Source organism: Chenopodium quinoa, unplaced genomic scaffold (assembly GCF_001683475.1).
Source record: "Chenopodium quinoa cultivar QQ74 unplaced genomic scaffold, ASM168347v1, whole genome shotgun sequence".
Classification (NCBI taxonomy): Eukaryota; Viridiplantae; Streptophyta; class Magnoliopsida; order Caryophyllales; family Amaranthaceae; genus Chenopodium; species Chenopodium quinoa.
Genome location: NW_018742461.1, coordinates 620,430 through 641,818, shown reverse-complemented (window position 1 = coordinate 641,818; position 21,389 = coordinate 620,430). Strand labels below are relative to the sequence as shown.

The 21,389-nt window shown below is 32.5% G+C and overlaps 1 pseudogene; it reads left to right on the top strand.

Moving 5' to 3' along the window:
• Window positions 1–790: 790 nt before the first annotated feature.
• On the top strand, window positions 791–19,566 carry LOC110718522 (annotated as a pseudogene).
• The last annotated feature ends 1,823 nt before the right edge of the window (window positions 19,567–21,389 follow it).

Sequence of the window (21,389 nt, the reverse complement as noted above, 5' to 3'; positions counted from 1 at the left end):
TAAAAATTGGTTATCTCTTAACTTTTCTTTGATTCTTAAACATATTGGGCATATTCCATGGAAAATTACTTAATATTTTATTTCTTATTAAAAAAAAGAAAAATTCCCACCTTTAACATCTTCATCTTCTTAAAGGATAATGGAAAATAAAAGTTCAACATGGACTCCACCACCACTAAATTAATTTTACGAAAAATAAAAAAAAAAATCCACAAAACTCACAAAAAATAACTTATCAACTTCCTCCACAAAATATTTCCAAAAATAACATAGACATTGTATTATTTATAAAAATTCAATATTAATAAAACACTTCTTTTTACATCTCACTAATTTTTTTTTTTTAAAGATAAAAAAAAAAACACAAATTCTTATGTGGTGGTGTGGCCAACCATCGTGAGGTTACTTCGTTAGTATTATAGGAGTAGTGTTACAGGGGTTACTCAGTCAGTGTTATAGGGTTTTTAGGTTAGTATTACAGGGTTACGGTTAGTGTTATAGGGGTTACTTTATTATTTTTCAGCGGTCACATGGTATGTCTAACCACACACAGACGCTCTGACAAAAAAAAATCTTAATTTTCCTAAATCCATTTTATTTTCGGAAAAAATTACAATTTCCTCGATATTTTTTTTTTTTTTTATGAATAAATCAAGAAATTGTATAAATAGTACTAGCATCTCGTAAATATTCCAATCGCCAGTTACACGCATCTGGCGTTCTTTTTTTTATATTAAAAAAAAAAAAAAAAATCTCTTCCTACCTTCTCTCTCTTCACTCTACTCTTCTCCTACTTTCTCTCTCCTCCCCTGGTTTTTTTTTCCCCACTTTCTCTCTCCTCCTTCAACCTTCGATTTTAATGGCGGAGTATACGCCTCTACACAACGACATCGAACAACCTCCGTCGTTAACTCCGCCTCCGGCTCCTCCTCCGATGAACATTGCCGCGAAATCCAAAACCGCGCGCGTCGCTTCTCTCGACGTTTTCCGCGGTCTTTGCGTCTTCGTATGTTTCTTCATTCATTCGACATTGTTCTGGATTTTCTGATTTTTTTGTTTTTCTTTCTTGATTTATAATTCTTTTGTTTTGTTTGTATAATTTTGTCGATTTTAGATGATTTTTTTTGTTGTTTTGGAACAATGAGTGTTGATTTTGTTTGTTTTAGATTTGAGTATTGTCGAATTAATCGGAAATATAGAGAAATTTTGCATGTTGATTTCTGGATTTGGTGTTTTTTGTTGTCATTTCTGGAATTATGTAGTTTAGAAAGAAAACAAAATTTGTCGATTTGTTACTTTCTTCTGTACAATTTGACGATCTTTTTTTGTTATTTTTGATTCAATGATTACTGTTTTTTGATTTATTTGGATGCAAATATTCATATTAATATCGATATTTTATTTTTATTTTTTTAATTAAAATTTGCCAGCTGATGATGGTGGTTGATTATGGAGGATCAATATTTCCTGCAATAGCGCATGCGCCATGGCATGGATTGCATTTAGCTGATTTCGTTATGCCTTTCTTTCTCTTCATCGCTGGACTTTCACTTGCTATTGCTTACAAGGTAAATAAAGTGTTCATTTGATTTATAATGATATATTTAGCAGGTATTAAGTTAAAAGTCGATGTTAAAATCACGAGTCAGATTGATTGGTGTAATTAATGTTTGATTTAACTTAATGGTGATTTGTTTGCACATCTTTTTCCTATTATTCAATTTAAGAATTAGAACAATTGGTTTTGACGTACTATAATTTATCTTTTGGTGAATTTCAGAAAGTCGGGGACCGGATGGACGCAACAAAGAAGGCAATAATGAGGGCAGTGAAATTATTTTTGTTAGGCGTTTTTCTGCAAGGTAAATTTGAAAATACAATAATATTGCAGTTGGATTACCATGTTTGATTTGTTGAATTGCTCATTAAATTTTTGGAATTAGTTAAAACGAACTCAAATCTAAATAACAATTTCAACAAGAAGACAAGTTTGTTGTTGTTTTTACATATTTAGGATACAATAACTTTTGGAATTATGTTTTTGTATCTTTGTAAAAGTGACTTCATCCCTCAAGATTATGACTTTTATTTAGAGGTCAAAAGATGGTCTTTCATGCTTCTCCGTTTTAAGTAGTTGACTTGTTTTCTTGCTTCAATCTTTGTTAAACTGTCCTTTGCTTGACTTGAATTGTATTAACTTCATAACCTCTATCTTGTCCCCAAGTACATATTGATGATAAAAAAAATAATTAAAAAATAAAAAATAAAAAAATGACAAAGAAATCCTTTTGGTAGAAGTTATATATACCTGGATACAGTATGGAATTTATGTATTTATATTGTAGTACTGATGAGTGATGAAGCATTATGGGTCTGGATCAACTGTTTTTTTGACTTTTTAAGTTGTACTGTATATTCTAAATTTCCAACCTGTATTGTTTAGGCATTAAATTTTTTAAAAATCATATTGACCATCATGCTGTACTCTTTGTTCAATGTTTCTTTGAAACTACGAGCTACTACATCTCATTAATTGAGACCCATGTGTTAACAAATAACAAAGATGTACTGAACATATTTATTGTTGTATGCATCTTCAGGTGGTTATCTTCATGGAGCCAAGTCATTAACATATGGTGTTGATATTATGAGGATACGCTCAATGGGCATCTTGCAGGTTTGTTGAATTTATGAGAATAAACCATGTTTAGTTATGTGGCTTATACTGTATTAGGCCTGCTAAGCTTTAACAGGTTGAAATTTAAAAAGGTAATGAGCATAGGAGGTAACCACACCCAACTATGGGCTGTTATGAATAAAAGGGCCCCGTGAATAAGAAGGCATTTATTTTGCTCTACTGTTTTCTATGACTAGACTTCTACAGTAGTAATTGCCTAAGGAAGCTATTAAAACATTTAAACTATGAGGGCTAGAAATTGTAGTATCTACGGAGTATGTTATTTACTCATCTTGTAGCTGTTTAGTCTGTTGAAAAATTAAATTTTCTATTGCGTACTTAGTTGCTTGACAAATAAATATAGTATTGATTGTGCCTTTTGTCATTTGTTCAGCGGATATCAATTGCGTACTTAGTTGCTGCTTTATGTGAGATTTGGCTTCCGTGTCAAAAGTGGAGAAAGTTTGGTATTGTAAAAAACTACTTCTGGCAGTGGTAAGATTGAATATGTATTATTGATTTATCTATGTTGAACACTGATATATACAAGTATTTGGGTATTGGAAACCACATGTCTACACCACATTGTTGTCAATTTTCTTAATCTTGGGATGTATAGGTAGTGTTTCAGAATTGCTGTCCTTCATCAATTAACTTGGACCAGCAACTGAAATCTAAGTGATTGTTATGTGATCCTAGAATGTATATGCAATTGCCTTATTAAATTATATAAATCGATAGAGCTTATTGATAAGAACTCTGTTCTAACACAGAAGCTGATGAACCTAGGACTAATTATGTAACTTGAGAGTGGAATGAAGTCTAAACTGAAACTAGAGAAACTCACATTGTTATCTCTTACTGTTTTATTCACAATAAGATATGCCTTCACTGGTGCTTTGCCTTTGTCCGATGGACCTCACTAATGAAATCTGTGTAGAATGTGTACGCACAGTTACCTAATATACGCACATTGGGTCTTATGACAAGACACAATTCATTTTTCACGGGGTAATAATTTAATTTCTTAGCACATTATGTAGCAATATGCTTTCTTAGGCATAGCCAAACCCTAACATGTGAATAACTACTGTTGATCTCTACGAACAGATGTTTTGTTGGAGAGAATTCTAGTCAGCGTCACTTGGAGTTTTGGGACTTTCAAAGAGTTGTGAGTTAGTATGGGGAGCCAAATACCGGATTAATTTGGGTCTAGCAGATATATAGTTAGCTGTTCTTGTGTACAAAATTATGCATGGACATCATCCTGTGATATGGTTTTATTATGAATTGGCCTAGTTGATTGTCAGCTGTTAGTGTTCTTCGGAGCTATGTTATGTGAAGTATTTTTTAAGGTTTGCATGAATGCAACTAGTGTAGCAAAGAAAGACTGTGGAGTGATATGACTGGTTAAATTTAAATATATGATGGCATTATTTAGATTAAAAAATCAGTATTTTAAAGTAAATGTCAGTCTAAGTCAACATGATGATCATGCCTCTCAGCATGCCATATGTTTTTATTTATTAATGGTGTTGAAAGAAATTCATTGTGGCTAATATTACCGAGACTAATTTTTTATTGAGTCACTGCCTAATTTTTGTTTTAATTGAGTAGGTTAAATCTTAAAGGGTAAATTGGTATGGTACTGTGTGGATAATTTTTTTATTGGGATTATGCTGGGCAGTTAGAAGGACTGAACATATATAAATATTGTTTAGTTGAATATATATTCATTACACTTTACTGCGTATGCTGATGCAATTTTGTCTTACAGGTGTGTGGCCTTGCTTTTGTCATCTGTATATATTGGACTTATGTACTGCTTATATGTTCCTGATTGGGAAATAAATCCATCAAACTCGGGTTTAGCTTTGCCTGCTGCAAATGGTACCCATGTTTACAAGGTGAGTGCTGGTGACATAATTTTTTCTTATTATTGGTATGAAAATGAGGGAATAAATGAGTCATTTACCATGTATATGCAAGTTTAAAGCTCTCAAATGGCACTTAAAGTGTTTTCAAAATCAGAATGGTGAGTATACATAAATGGTAGCCTAACTTCATTGATGTAATGTGAAAATTGTTAATGTCAACTACAATTTAGACTGGTGAAATTTCCCCAACTGTGATAATATAATATTTTAATTAAAAAAATAGTCATAGTGATATTTCATCCTCGATAACTCTTATAGTATGCAAATCAATGATATCATGTCCTCAAACTATGGGAGGTGGAACACCTGTTATGTATGTGAATAGTACCGGCAGCCTCACATTGCTTTCATTTTAAATTCTGGCAGGTGAAATGTGGAATGAGAGGTAACCTTAGCCCTGCATGCAATTCAGCTGGAATGATTGATCGCTATATTCTTGGAATTAATCATCTTTATACGAAGCCTGCATATCAAAACTTGAAGGTACCTTATTAAGCTATCATAACTCACTGTCACTTGTGAAACGTATGGAAGCAGTTCCACAATTTGTCCTTTTTTTAGGAACGTTGTTGTTTTTCATCACAGGTATGTAATAAATCCATTGATGGCCTAGTACCTGAAGATTCACCTTCATGGTGCCATGCTCCTTTTGATCCAGAAGGGATTTTGGGGTAAATACAAATCTTGCCTCTCGTTTACATCAAATTTACCAGACCTTCCTTATTTTACTGTAGTGCTCGATTTCATTATAGAAGAATGACCTTGGTGACCACTGACCTTTTTTTTCCTCACACTTGTGGAGAGTGTTTCTTGTTTACTTCTGATTTTAAAGGTGGAGCAACTTCCATCGGTGGAGCAATGAAGCAAATTCGGAACCTGCATTAAAATTATTAGGAAATATAACACATTATTTTAAAGTAGCAATACATATTTCTCTCGGAAAGTAACTGACTTGGTTCTGGGTTATCCCATCTTCCATCATTTCCATGTTTCTTGATATAGTTTCTGTGAAGAAGAGCTGTAGATTTCTATAGTATTTTCAAATAGGATCTGGAGATATTGTTATGCAAGTACTACTTATGTAACTTTGGCCAGTCAATTTTCAAATAAAATCAACCAGAAAGGCCTTTTATTCTAATGATCTTCTGATAAGAAATGTATATCCAGAAGAACCAATATTATATAAATATCAAATTACATAAATGATCTCTGCATATCTACGGCTTTTGGCTTATCAAAGAAAACTTGTACAAGATTATGTTGTTGATATTTCGTTCTGGTTGATATTTTCTTAACATGATAAATACTGCAAGGGCTATCTAGTGCTTAATTTTTTGACTACATGTCTGACATTATCACATTGTTATCACAGATCTCTTACTGCTGCTTTGACCTGCATTATTGGACTTCAGTTTGGTCACATTCTTGTACAAACACAGGTCAGTAGGCTACTGTCTGGTATGACATTTATTAAATTAAATTAGGAGAATAAACAAATTAGATTAGGAAATTATGAACATTTGCAATCTAGTAGTCTTGTTACTATCTAATTTCAAATATTCACATTATACATTTAAACCGTTTGTATACTAAAAAAAACACACTACATCACAAAAAATTAGGACCATAACTAGAAAGAGAAATAGCCCACTAACCCATAAGCCAATCCCCCTAAAATTTAGGATCACTGGTACACTTGTTTGAGCATTCATTTAAAAACACTATAGGGTCTTGGACTCTTGGTTAAGGGACGTAGGGGTTATAATGATGAGTTGGGATGATGGACAGCTGAATTCAAAAATAGACAAATGAATTTTTCCGGTCTCTCCCTCATTTTTTGTTTGCTTGAGCATGGATATTGAGTTATTGGGGGTGGGGGTTAACATACTACAGTATGTTTGATTGTAGACTGTTAAATAAAGTATATTCTGAGTTGTCCAGTTTGTTAATATTGTATTTGAAAATTATGAATTGCATAAACTATGTGGAACTAACACTGATGTTTTTCAGGATCACAAGGAGCGGCTGCACAGATGGTCCATACTTTCAATGTCCACTTTTGTCCTTGGGCTATACCTTTCTTTCATGGGTACGCACGCTTGAATTGCCAATGGCCTTTTTTTTTGTTAGCTACATGGCCACCGGAATTTGTTGAAGGGGTTAAATGATCTGACCTCAATAGCCCAATTCTAATTCCTGGACTGTAGAATTCCTGTGCCTTTACATGTTATTAAGCCATGTAGACCACACATATTCCAGATCAATGTATTAGGATTCTTCAAGGAAAAAATTTACGAGCATATGCTTTAGACTAATTGTTCTTCTTCTAACATTATATCTTTTTAACTTTCAGGTATTCCCTTGAATAAATCGCTGTTTACAGTCAGTTATGTCCTTGTTACGTCAGCTTGTGCAGGATTTATATTTTGTGCGTTTTATTTATTGGTAGGTTGTGCAATTGTGAGGATTTTTACCAGTTTATAGATTAGTGCTGAGAACCCTTTGAGATTCTGAATTGAATTAACTATATAAAATGCTGACAAGCACGTACAATCATTGATTGGTTCTCTCAGGTTGATGTTTGGAGATACAGGTGGATGACAATTGCATTGGAGTGGATGGGAGTTCATGCCCTGAGCATTTTTGTCCTATTGACTTCAAATATAGCTATTGTTGTGTTACAAGGTTTTTACTGGAGAATACCTGAAAATAATCTTGTAAGTTACATTGTCTCGTTAACTTTTTTGGAATTATGATAAGCCAAAATTTGCATTTCAATAATATACATGTCATCTTACTGTGTACTTTGATATTCAACAGATTCATTGGGTGATAAGCTGCTTCATCTCGCAATGACATTACTTATTAACTATACTTCCTCATTCTTTACAGTAAGCCCTTATCCAAAAAATCTCCTCTGCACTTATAGTTTGATTCAAACTGAATTCAACTTGTCTAAAGTAAGACATTTACATTTGGTTTCTCTGTATAATAATGACTTGAATGTATACAAGATTTTGTTTGAAGTTTTTTTCTTTGTTATCTTCCATATTTTTATGTTTATTGGTATTCTTTTATTGCTTTACTTGTTTGTTTTTACCTCCACGAAAACTTCGGCATTATAAGCTTAATATCTTTAATTTTTTGCAGTGCGGTTACATTTCCTCCGCAGAGACTGGGGGAAGCTTGGTGTTACAAACCATTGATTTATTCAACTGCTCAATAGAAGTTCCACGATAATATACTGAAGCTTCTTTTGCTGTTTTTACTTGTGAGACACATTGCCACAGTAGAAACACAAAAGGCATGCTAATTACAGCCCTGTTGATCCAAATCTCGCGTATTTTTACCAGGGCATTTGCATCTAAGCCAGAAGAATCCCCAGATGGTTTTGATTTCAGGGGAAGGAATGAATTACAAAGCTTTATCACAGGCCAAAGGTTTATGGTCACAGTTTTCAGTTGTGCGAGTTGCAAATCATTGACCGAGCAGAGTTGAGGTGTGGGGGGTACGTACAGAAAGAATGAGGTTTAAAGTCTAATATCTAAGAGCTGCTTCTTAGGATAAAGTACACTTAATTTTAAACATTAGTGACGATGGATGTATATAAAATTATTATTACCATGATTAAACCACAGCATACACCATTCTACCCAGGTCATTGCCGAGGTATTTTTGTAGATTTATTGCCCTCTAGAGTTTCCTCCTACATATTTCAGTGTTTGATGTATTTGGTTACTACGATGATTATATGAGGAAATTTTGGGTTCATATAATGTGCAATTTTTATACTCGTATATAAAGAGAAACAATATGGATAAGAGTCTGGTATTAAGATTATTGTATGTTCACTATACCATATACTACCTCCATTAATGGTTATTTGCAACTTTGGGGTATTATTTGTGAGATATAAAAAATTCCAAAGTTGCAAATAACCATTAACGGAGGTAGTATATTTTATTTACTAAGAAATTATGTGACATTGCCATTTTTATGGGTTTCATTGTATAAAAAATAATAATTAGAAAAATATGTAAGAATAATTGGATTTCTTATTTAATCACTCTATTTTCTATTTTTGCAATTGTATATATTAATCATTAATACTTACAAAAACTTTAACGATCTCAAGCTCAAAAACTAGTTTCATGTCAAACGCCATCCCCCAAAATCATCCTAACAATTTTTATCAAAAATAAAAATCCCCCTAACATTGGTTTTCCTTTGATACTTTGCTCGCTTTGGCCCAACTTTTGGCCGTCTTGAAGAATAATTGGCCCAACAATGGTTGGACTCTAATTTCAATCAGTAATCAACAAGGTGGCTTGATGGGCTTGTGTAGTGAAGTAGTTGGGTTTTCACTCTTCAGAAAAGAAAGGAGTTCATCATCATGCGTTTCAAAGAAACACTAAATTTTGATGAAGATGAGAGAAATGTAATCAAAATTGGCCTTTTGATTGTTTATTGTATATTGGGTGAATAATATTTCATGATTAGTTTTGCGTTTTCTTGTTTTTTTTATGTTCCTTAATAACACATGTATGGTATTTGAATATTATCTTATATTTTCAAGTTTCAACCTCCTAATTGACGTGATTATCTTTCAAGTATCCCTCATTTAAAATTTATAGGACCGAAAAAATTCATTTAGATAGAGATGAATAGAATGCAACCAATAGTAACATGTTACTCTTTTCAATTGTTTTATCATGATATTAGCATGTGCTACTTCTATCAATCGTTATACCGATTTTAATACACATATCTTTCAATTGGAAAATTTGCACCAAAAATATTAATAGCTCTAAGCCTCTACACCTAGCCATATGACTACATGAGTCCAGTAATGTCCATGTCCAACAGGATTGTGATCCCAATATCATAGTTGTAAATAGTGGATTAAAAAAATAATAATTAAAAAAAAAAAAAAAAAAAAAAAGTCGCGTACGATAATATGTTGTCGACTTCTTCATCCAAAAAAAAAAATAAATAAATAAATAAATAAATGTTGTCGACTTCACCTTCGTTTATAAAGAAGAATATTGTGTTTTTGACCTATTTGTCAACATTGTCATCTATAAAAAAAAAATAAAAAAAAATAGGACAGTAGTACAGCCGCAATGCTCTGGAAATCCTCATAAAAATCATACTCTAACTTAGTTACTGCCTTTCCTTACCATGTCGGTTTTCACTAGTCAATTTATAACTCAATTATACAATACAGTACTATACTATAGCAAGCTTATGTTAAATTCGTATTATTATTAATTGATATATTCCTAGATAATATTTACTGTTATAACCCTCTAATTTACCAATTACCAAATGAATTTTCTTGGGTACCTTTAATAATATTCATGATTTCATAGTATTATCTTGGACCGATTTATGATGATGATGATTGTTGATACATATTTTTTGTGGGCCAAGTGTGGGGCGATTTTCATAATTAAGCTGTGTAATTGCAAAGAGTTGGATCTTTCTAGGCCAGGCATGCAAACCAAAACTTGTAATTTTAGTCTATACGCATCATCATTCATGAGTTATACCTCCCTCTATCTCGTATGAACTAATTTTTCATGAGCCGAACTTGTCAGACCTTATGTAAGCTTATTAAAGCTAACGAGAAACTGTAGCATTATCTTAAATATTAGATAACCTATTATTTTTTAGTCAAATTAATTTGAGCTAATCTAAACTTAATTTTTCTTGATTGGAGTTTGAGTTTAATTTACCCAAAATAACTATAAGATTAATAGAACATATGTTCATGTAAGATCTTTTGCTAGACTTTGTACTAAAAAAAAGTCTTCAATTCCAAAATAAGAATTTGTATTTAATAAAGCTGACATTATAATGTTTTTTTAATGATGAACATGTACAAATGTACAATCAAAATACAAGTTTGGTAATAAATGTCTTGTATGATTGTAATTATTGTGAGATATTTCGTTGTTAAAGGAATCCTCATCCTCAACTTGACAATTTTTATAGTGAAAAAAACAAACATTCTTAAACACATTTTCATTAAAGTCTCAAAGGTTGGTAAATTTTCATTTATTTTCTGTTTTTTAGTTAGTTCCTCTTTCTTAAAAATAGAAACCAAGAATCAAACACAAGTTGAATAACAATCACATTTGAATCCTCACCAAATGCCAAAATAATATTCTCCAAATATGATAAAATTATTTTAATGCATGAATACATGATAAGCAAATCTAATCACATGCAAATATATTACAAAATAAAATTAATCAAAACAAAATTCATACTATCATATTTGTTGAATTAAATAGAAATCATATCATATGAAAAAAGATATAGAAAGATTTGGCGGCATATTCAAACAAATTAATTCTTAGCCCAAGGCCAGAAAGTGAAGTAACCCTTTTTGGATGAAAAAATGGTGGGCCAAAATATGGGTAAGGTAGGGCAAGTTAGCCCTACCATTTAGCCATTAACAATTTGAACTTTGATGGTTTAAAGGTCACTTTTCTTCCTTCACATTTCTTTCCTCACATTTATTTGACCGTTACAAGGATGTAAAGACCAAATTGTGTTGGATCTACATGACTACAACGGCTTAAAAAGAAGTGTCGTAAAAAGTCTAGCTAGTCGTTTATGGTTTACACAATGCAACTAAAAGTTTAGCTATTTTTGGTTTTAAATGAAGGGGGATTTTTCTGTGCAGTTGGCCACATCGTGTGGCCAGAGTTATTCGAGTTACCCGGTCATGGATTACTTGAGTTACTTTTGACCGAGTAATCCCTGGCCGAGTAACCCCTCAAGTAACCCCAAACCGAGTAACCTTTGATCGAGTAACTCTACAAGTAACCCCTGACCGAGTAACCCTTGACCAAACCCTTCAAGTAAACCCCTGCCCGAGTAACTTGAGTAACCCCGGCTACACTGTATAGCCAGCCACATTTAAAAATAATTATTTTTGGAATATTTGTGCCGTAATGGAAAAAAATAGGTTGTAAATGGATCATTTAGACTGTATTAAAACTTAATTTCTTCTAAAAAAGAAAGATTCACACGAAGAAGATAGAGGTAAGAATGATGTGTAGCAAAATGTATATATGCACTTCCTCCATACTAAAAACAATTGCTTATTTCATTTTCTTCCTTTCACTTAAAATAGATAACGTTAAACTCAAGCCATAATACGTACGAGTAGTATATATAATAAGTGACTATGCAGCTATTAGTTTTGTGTGGACAAAATAAATTTTTTGAGTATAGTTTGAGATCACAAATATAGTGATGTATATGAGATACGATACCATATTTTAAGAACCAATCAATAAAAATCATAGACAATTTTACAATGGATACAATAATTTTGTGGCCACTATAACTTTTAAATCATGGCTGTATACTTGTCGATTGTAATTCCACGTCATCCATATTGAGAGGCAGTTGATTTGACAAAAAGAAATTAATTCTCAATCTTCCATCAATGGAGGGCAATTATACGATCATTAAATAAATCGATAAGAGTTTTATTGATTTTTTAATTAATTGGTAAAAGCAGTTTTTTTGGATTAAAAAAAATTATGGTTAAATAAATGAATGGATAAGATCTCCTCTAAAAAATGAAGGGTCTAGATTAAAAGTAATATAGTTGCCACAATTTTGATGTAGCCATTGAATAATCTTCATATCTAATAATAGTTTATAAAGTTGACATCTTCATATCCATCCATTATGTGTAATGTATTATGTATAATGTATGTTACCTAAATTGCATTGTTCTATTACTCTCATTAGTTATTTTATAATCAAGAAGATATACACAGATAGATCAAAGATACGTGCTGCAAAGTATAATAAAATTGATCATAGTTAAGAGTGTTAGTTTGGTTAGTGCTGCACATGGATGCCAACCGCATGCTAACTGAAAATGATGCTTCAACTTTAATAACGTACGCAAATTAAAGCATGATGAACGAGGAGTATTTTATATTGATAATGCTATGTTTTTTTTATAATATCACCCAAACACTTGTAATACAAGTATAAAGGATCTAATTATTTATATTTTGTCCTATAGAATGAAGATTGATATGCCTGATTGAATTACGAGTTGTATGACCAGATCACATTGTATGATTTGTACTTCGTATCTTTTTTTAAAAAAACCAAAACATTATGTACATAATAATTGTCAATTTTCCTACATATGTTTGCAAGGAGTAGAATTAGATAAGGTTTTTTTGAAAGTTCAAACGAAAATTTACTATTTAAACTTATAATATTAACATATTAATTTACTAATTGTACGTGTTTATGTTTATTCATCTTAAAAACATAAAAACGAGTATAACCATCGCATTAGAAGTTACTATTATTGTCCTAATTGCGGTCCTAATCGCCTATTAAACTAGTTTTTTTACATAGAGTACAGCATAAACTTAACAACATGGACTAGTTATTAATTATGCTTTTGAGGACTGCAATTCCATATAGAATGTCGTGAATCTCCTTTGGCACGACCATGGTCAATTAGGACAATTACAGATTAATTACCTAATTAGTAGTGGCTAAGTTTATAATTTTAATGTTCTCTTTTGTCATTAACTTGACAGTTTAGCCAGTTTCTTGCTGGTGCATGCCATAATTTGTCGTTAGTAACAATTTGTGAGTTGTTTTTGAGCCAGTTCACCTTGGGAAGAGATTCTTCGTTTCCTCCCTATTTTTCTTCCCTTTTAAAATAAATATATAAAATTATTTATATTTTTTTATGTTTGTTTGTACGTTACATAAAATAATTTAACATGGGACAAAGTTACAAAAGCCAAATAAAAGGTAGCCTAAAAGAAGAAGAATTATGAAATGACAAAAAGTGTATGAATATTAAAATGTAATTAAGAAAAGAAAAGAAATCACTAGACACTAGTCACTTAGTCAGTCACACTATACATTCATTAATTTGAAGACTTTAAGCTGTGATTATTATTCTCCGAGCAAAAATTTCAACATAAAATAAAGTTTCAAGATTCTTTCTTAAGTCTTAATTTGTCTTCTCTTATTTGGTTTAACTAGACACATCTCCTTAATTCTTCGAAGCTGAAATTCTCTGCAATACTCTACTTTGATAGTACTTTTTTTTTTTCTCAAAAACAAGCAACTAATTTCAATTAACATTGATAAGTTTGTCTACCAACAATTGTAATTAAGACAAGGTACAAGAAGATCTAGACATCATAGATTGACAATGGTAAACAGTTTGATCAGACCAAGTATAAATCGAGGAAAAACAAAAGGAAAAAAGTTGCCTAACTTAAATTTTTTAAATTTAATGTAAATTTACCGAGTGAGTTAAGCGATGCGTGATTTATACACTCTTATACGGAGAATGAAACTTTATAGTAATTTATGACGAATAAATCATACAAATCAAACTGTATACGTATTAAATATAAATTTGATTATAAATCATTTATAATGGCATGTGCATAATTTGTACTTTAAATACAATTAGTGATGCAGCCACGTCAACTTTTGCAAAAATAATCTATCAAGAAATTGAACATGCATGCATGGACGGTGGGAGCAAACGTAGCAACCGTTGAAGGCTTTTTGGGTAAGTACGTACATCGAAATACTGTGATTCAATAAATTTGTAGTCCTGTGACTCGATCATGTCGACAACCTCATCCTCTCATTTCTATCCACTTTACGTACAACCAATATGTAATTATGAACTTCGTACTTGGTATGCACCTGAAAGCAATGTACCCCTATAAGAAAAAAACGTTGCAAGATACTTATACGTGCTTGTTTAGTTGACTACAGTTGTCGTAATAATATGGAATTATTTAGTGACTACTGTTATCGTGATAATACGGAGTGTAAAAATTGATAATTTAAATACAAAGTAGAAGTAGTTAGTACTCGTAATTCAAATCACCACTACAATAAAATCCGATTCTTATTATATAGCAATAGTTCAAATGAGGTCAATTTTATCAAAATTATCGTAATCAGTTTGCCTTTAAACTAGGACGGACAAGGGGCTTGCTTTTATATTATTTGTTAATAAACTTGGTATTAAAAAAAATGGCATGTCAAAACACATGGAGTACCCCATCGTTTGTTCCAAACTCGAGCAAAAACGGAAGAAAATAGATAGAGCAAGAAACAATAAAAATGCAAAGAGAGAATTGAAAAGAGTAGAAAATAGCAAAACAAAGAAAGTGACAAGATAGAGGGACATAGCGAATAGCCGTTGAAGGGGTGGTATTGGCTGTATGACAGGCTAATATTTGAACCCCACCAACTCCAATCCAACCCTTAAAACCGACCCACAATGATTAGCCATCACATGGCCTAGTTGTCTTTTTGGTCCCACCTTTTTTTTTTTTAGACTTTATACCACCTCCGTTAAATATTAGTTGTAAGTTTGGAATATTTTATGTCTCACATATAATACCCCAAAATTACAACTAATATTTAACGGAGATAGTATTAATCTTAGTTATTGTATTGATTAACTCTATAGTTAAGTGTATTATTGATTAAGAGTAGTTGTTTAGAAGTAGGTGTCTCGATAATTTCCCAAAATAGTATTGTTAGAGATATCATTAATAATCATTATTATTATTGATTGTTATTAAATTGAACATGTTTATTAAATTTTAAATCCGAGCTTGAGTTGAACCATTTGGACAAGAAGACTTTTAAATTAATTTATTATCGAAGAGATTAAAGAATTATTTCATCCAGATTTTAGGTCCATTTTGAATTTGTTTCGAACACTTCAAATTGGGTCGGTTTACTACGTTTACTTATGTTGGAGTATTGATATAATGCTTTGATAAATTAATTAGAGCTTTATATTAGCATTTGGGATAAAAGCAGTTACCTTGATGAACGATTTTTGACACCTTGTTATAATTTCAGGATGCTAAGATGGTGGTTTAAACATTAAATCATCTCTTACAACTCTTAATTATGGAGAGTTTGATTTCACTGCCTCTTAATTGACAATTTAGTTGTTTAAGTACACCTATATTGTCGTGAACTCAAGGTCTCATAGGCGTGACATATATGGCCTACTAGTGACTATGTATGGTTCCAAGCATCATTATTCGACAAAAAGAAGCATTCCATACGAATATATCACTTGGGTTTTTGAATTTGAGTCTCGAAACATTAGAAACAGTTTAACGTTTAGCAAAGCCATAGAATTTAGTATCGAAAGAACATTTTCAAAATTAAAAAAGTTAGATATCAAGGTGCTTATAAGGTTTTCAAATGTCCTTAAAACGTTTATTGTACTCTGTATTGTTAAATTTGTTATTACATCATTTACTAGTATCATTTTCATACAACATATAAAAGTCATAGTTATATTTTTTCACGAAATACTCCTGAGTTTTAACATAATTCACCAAATACCACCAACATTTTTTAAATTTACCATGTATCATTCAGTTTTCACACAATACCACATAGTGCCTTTTTTGTTAACGGCCGTTAGACTACCGTTTATAAGATCTTACAGATTCACCAAATACCCACTATTTGAAAACTTATTTCACCATATACCCAAAAATTATAACGACTACTTTTTTCAAATTCACCACATACCCTTCACCAGCAAAGCAAAGAAGAAGAAACCCTAATGAAGCTAAGAAAGGGAAAAGGCACAAGAACAACAAGTACAGCCTATGCAAAGAGTTGGGGCACAATGCATTAACGTGCAAAGCAAGAAAAGAAACTGTAAAAAAGAAAGAACAAGCTGCCAGCACTTCAAAGTAACCTAAAGGAGGGGGGGGGGGGAAGAGAAAGGCTGACACTCAAGCTCTTTGAGGTTTACTGCTGCTTTTGTCATTTTTTTTGCTAACCTTTAAAAGCTTTTGTAAGAACAAATTATGTTATGAATTGTTTGGTTTGTTTGCCTAAATCAGTTTTTGGACGTGAAACTCATTATGTAAGAACAAATTATGTAGTACTCCAAGTGCATATTTATGTAGCAATGATATTTTATTTACATGACAAACTCATTTTAATGCTATAAATACAATCACTATGAACATAACTACTCCAATTTTAATTGCTACATCTACTATTTTGCTATTGTACTTGTCTTCTCTCGAGCTGCTTCATTTCTTGCTTCAACATGCTCTCATCTCCATGAATTTGTGTACCAATGCCCTCCCTACTTAGAAATTCATAATCCGAACCAACATTATTTTGCTCAGCATTTCCCTTGCACCATCTCATTTTTTCATATGCATCACACTTATTGTACAATCTTTGAGAATTTTTTGCAAAGTCAAAGCTTTTATTGCAAATTTCCTCCCACATGAACAGGCTTTGTTTGGCACTCTAACGTATGCAGATTCATAGCATGAGGATGATGAATTAGAATGTGTAGACATGTTTGCAAATGAACTTAGAAGTCTGGTTGCTTGAATCCCTCTAGGAAGGTGTTTTTATACATAAACTAACCGTTACAAAAATGGCAACGACCTTTTTTTTTTAATAAAAAACGTAGCTGTTATGATTTTTGGGTATATGGTGAAATAAGTTTTCACATAGTGGGTATATGGTGGATTTGTAAAATCCCGTAAACGACAGCCTAACGTCTGTTAACAAAAAAGGCATTGTGTGATATTGTGTAAAAACTGAATGATATATGGTGAATTTGAAAACTTTTGATGGTATTTGGTGAATCATGTTAAAACTTAGGGGTATTTCGTGAAAAAACTGTTAAATCTCTTATCCTTAATCTTTCTATACTACCCCCACATACTATAATACAATACAAATATTAAAATTCCCTTAATTAAAAATAAAAAATACCTTAAGAACTCATCCAAAAACCACAACACACCCTCCCCTCCATCCCACACATTCTAGTAACATCTTCTCTTCTATCCCCATCCTCTTTATAAACCCTCCCCACCACTCACTTCCTCCACTACTACTTCTTTTTCCACCATCTCAAACCCTAGAGAGAGAAAATCCCACCAAAAAAACAGTGTTTAACAAAAATTTTTCTGGGTTTTATTTTCTGAAAAAACATGTCAAAGGAAGTAAGTGAAGAAGGACAAGTTCATCAACATGGAAAAGACTATGTTGATCCACCACCAGCTCCATTCTTTGACATGGGTGAGCTCAAATTGTGGTCTTTTTGGAGAGCTGCAATTGCTGAGTTTATTGCAACGCTTTTGTTCCTTTACATTACTGTTGCAACTGTTATTGGTTACAAGAAGGAAACTGACCCTTGTGCTTCTGTTGGCCTTCTTGGTATTGCTTGGTCTTTTGGTGGCATGATCTTTGTCCTTGTTTACTGCACTGCTGGTATATCTGGTAAGTTTTCTTTCCTTTTCCCCTGTTTTTTCTTTTGTTGATTTCATATGTGCTTATGTTAGATTTGGTCTAGCTAGAATTGTTCGAGGCATGTGTTCAAGTGTTTGACAATTAAATTAATTAAATTTTTTGAAAATCAAGTATATTAGTATTTACTCCTGTTTGAATGTTGAGAATCTAAGTAAGATTAGTAATTATACATCTATGTTATGAAATTTCTTCACGATTTTGGTTTGAAAATGAAGTAATTAAGTACTTGTATATACTGATGTATTGAGTGTTGAGAATCTAACACGGAGGATAAGTAAAGTAGTCATACAACTATGTTATGATATACGTAGTATTTTCATGATTTAAGTTTGAAAATGAAGCATATAAGCATATTCAATTCTTATGTTTTGAGTGTCAAAAATCTTAGACGGTGACCTACGTTATGAACTACTCATGATTTTATTTTGAAAATTAAGCATAAATGTACGGAGTACTTATATTAGGGTGGTCGAGAATCTAACACGGGTACTTACTTACGGTTACGTGTTTGATTTGAACAAAACAGGAGGACACATCAACCCAGCAGTGACCTTCGGACTATTCCTAGCAAGGAAGGTGTCTTTACTAAGGGCACTAGTCTACATGATAGCCCAATGTGCGGGAGCCATTTGTGGTGTTGGGTTAGTCAAGGCATTCATGAAAGGTCCATACAACCAATTTGGTGGTGGGGCCAACTCTGTTGCTCTTGGCTACAACAAGGGCACTGCCTTTGGTGCTGAACTTATTGGTACTTTTGTTCTTGTTTACACCGTTTTCTCTGCTACTGACCCTAAGAGAAGTGCACGTGACTCTCACGTGCCTATCCTTGCTCCTCTTCCTATTGGTTTTGCGGTGTTTATGGTTCATTTGGCTACTATCCCAATCACTGGTACCGGTATTAACCCTGCTAGGAGTTTTGGTGCTGCTGTTATCTACAACAACAAGAAAGTCTGGGATGACCATGTAAGTGTCTCCTTCTTTTGTCTCCGTCTTTCCGTAATAAGGGTATTTTTGTCATTTTACCATTACATGCTCGTGTTTAGTTAAATTGGTATGAAGTAATGGGTCATTTTAGGTTACGTGTTTGGGTGTAATTAATTCAGGGACGGAGTCACGGAGAGAGTCCGTACATTTACTAAATCGGGATTTATTTAATTATGGTATGATGGGAACTAAATGCTAATATTATGATGAAACGTTAATGTATGTGCAGTGGATATTCTGGGTCGGACCATTTGTGGGAGCATTGGCAGCAGCAGCATACCACCAATACGTGTTGAGGGCAGCAGCAATCAAGGCATTGGGATCGTTCAGAAGCAACCCTACAAACTAAGGATTAAGGAAACAATGTATTAATCAAATCAGAAATTAATGGTTAAAAAGGAAAAAAAAGCAAGGGAAAATATTGATTTGTTTTTTTGTGTGCAGTATTATAAAGTATGAAGAGATTATTTAGTCTTTCTTTCTCCCTTCGTTTTTCTTTTTTACTTATTTTTTATTTCTCTTGTAATGTGAAGTAAATTATTGAGTTAGCATCAATGGTGTATTATTGCTCTTCATTTTTAAATATCCTTAGTAGTGCCTTTTCTGTCTCGTGTTCGACTTATACATTTATTAATCAAATCACATTTGAAGTGACAAAAATGCCCATACTTGAAAGGTTATGCGATAACACTAATAATACCACGTACATTTATTTGTTGAGGAATTGTTGTAATAGTTCAAATCCGATAATAAAAAATATGAGAACTATTTTGGGATATTTCAGTTTAGGTAAGCGTACTTTTAACTTTGTAAGTAGTAACATGGCATCAATTGAGCATATAATGGAGTACTAGACTAATCGTACAATATTTTTCTAGTGAAGAAAGAAGATAACACATTAACACTAGATGGAACAAATAGAGATAATTCCAAAATGGGGTGTGGTGTCAAATCACATGGAAAAACACACCCCATTAATTAACCCATTACCCGTTGTAGAATTTACTCATTGAGATAAGTATCCACGCAAATTCTGGACACCTGTCAGACAATTATTGGGTATGCCAGAATTTACCCGTTATAAAGTAAGGACACGTGTCGGTATTGCATAGGGGTAATACACAACAGTTTAAACCAAACAATCAGTGGTGGTTTGAAGGCAGAAAAAAGTGTGATGAAATTTGGTCACTTTTTGACTAAAATCCAAACCAAAAACATTGTATGAAAAAAGTGGGATAAGCCAAAAATATGAAGAAAGGATGCATAAATGTTAGCCCAAAGTTTTTATATGAAATTATGGGCTTTGCTTTGGTGTATGATTTTACAGGTGAGAGAGAATGAGAGATCACATGGGGTGGGGGTGTTAGGGCCAAATTCAATGATTCATTTTTGGAGGAGAGAGATAATGTAATGAAAAATGGAAGGAAAATGTTCATATGAATATAGGGATTTTACAAGTACACAAATTTCTTATGATTTTCTGTCACAAGAAGAAGTTTTAGTACAAGATTTGTACGTTTAGACTAATAACAATCAGACAAATTTGATTTTTTTTGTTCTCGAATCATCTACGACATGATAATTACTTATTTGCTAACTTAATTATTGATTTGGATTATTAATGACGAGATGTGTAATATATGATCCAATATTAATGTTTGAACCACAATCATTAAGCTTAGAATTGACATACACTGTAGGAGTATACACGGTATTTACTAATTAGTACTCCGTATGTGTTTACTGGACAAGGTATATTTTTAACAAATTATCATGAATCATTCATCGCAGGGGCGGAGTTAGGGGGGGGGGGGGGGCTGGCATAGGCCATGGCCACCCCCATAATACTCTATAAAAACAATTTTGCTTAACATGTCTAGTTAATTTTGATAGCCCAGTTGAAGTGAGATTCCAATTTGCATATCTAGAGTTCGAAGGTTGTTGCACTATGCTTCCGCTACTGATTCATTCTACTTAGATTGTAGACAATAAAAGGAGAATATACTCTTAAGGTAAGATGGAAACATCAAAGTTGCTAAAACTAGAAAATCTTAAACCTACTAGACTTGTACCCTTGTATAGTAAATTCCGAGTCAATTACTTTTCAAGTGGAATGCATTCTTGTTACTCCACTCAATATCAACAATACTAGGTAAATTTACCAACACTCATACAAAGGTTAATATCAAGATAACCAACCCCAAAGCTAAACAAAGAAAAAAATGTTACGACCAACCCTAAAAGTATACAACTCATGTCAAAAAAAGGATCAATCTAGTGACTTCCCCTTATTAATCCTTGTCATCAATATCATAAGATACCATATCAATGTATCATGCTTTAAGAATAAATAAAAGGTGGAAAATTGCAAATTCCAACTTGCGAACTTTTGTTCATAACAAGAAAAGAAAGGACCAATGTCAAGATTGAAA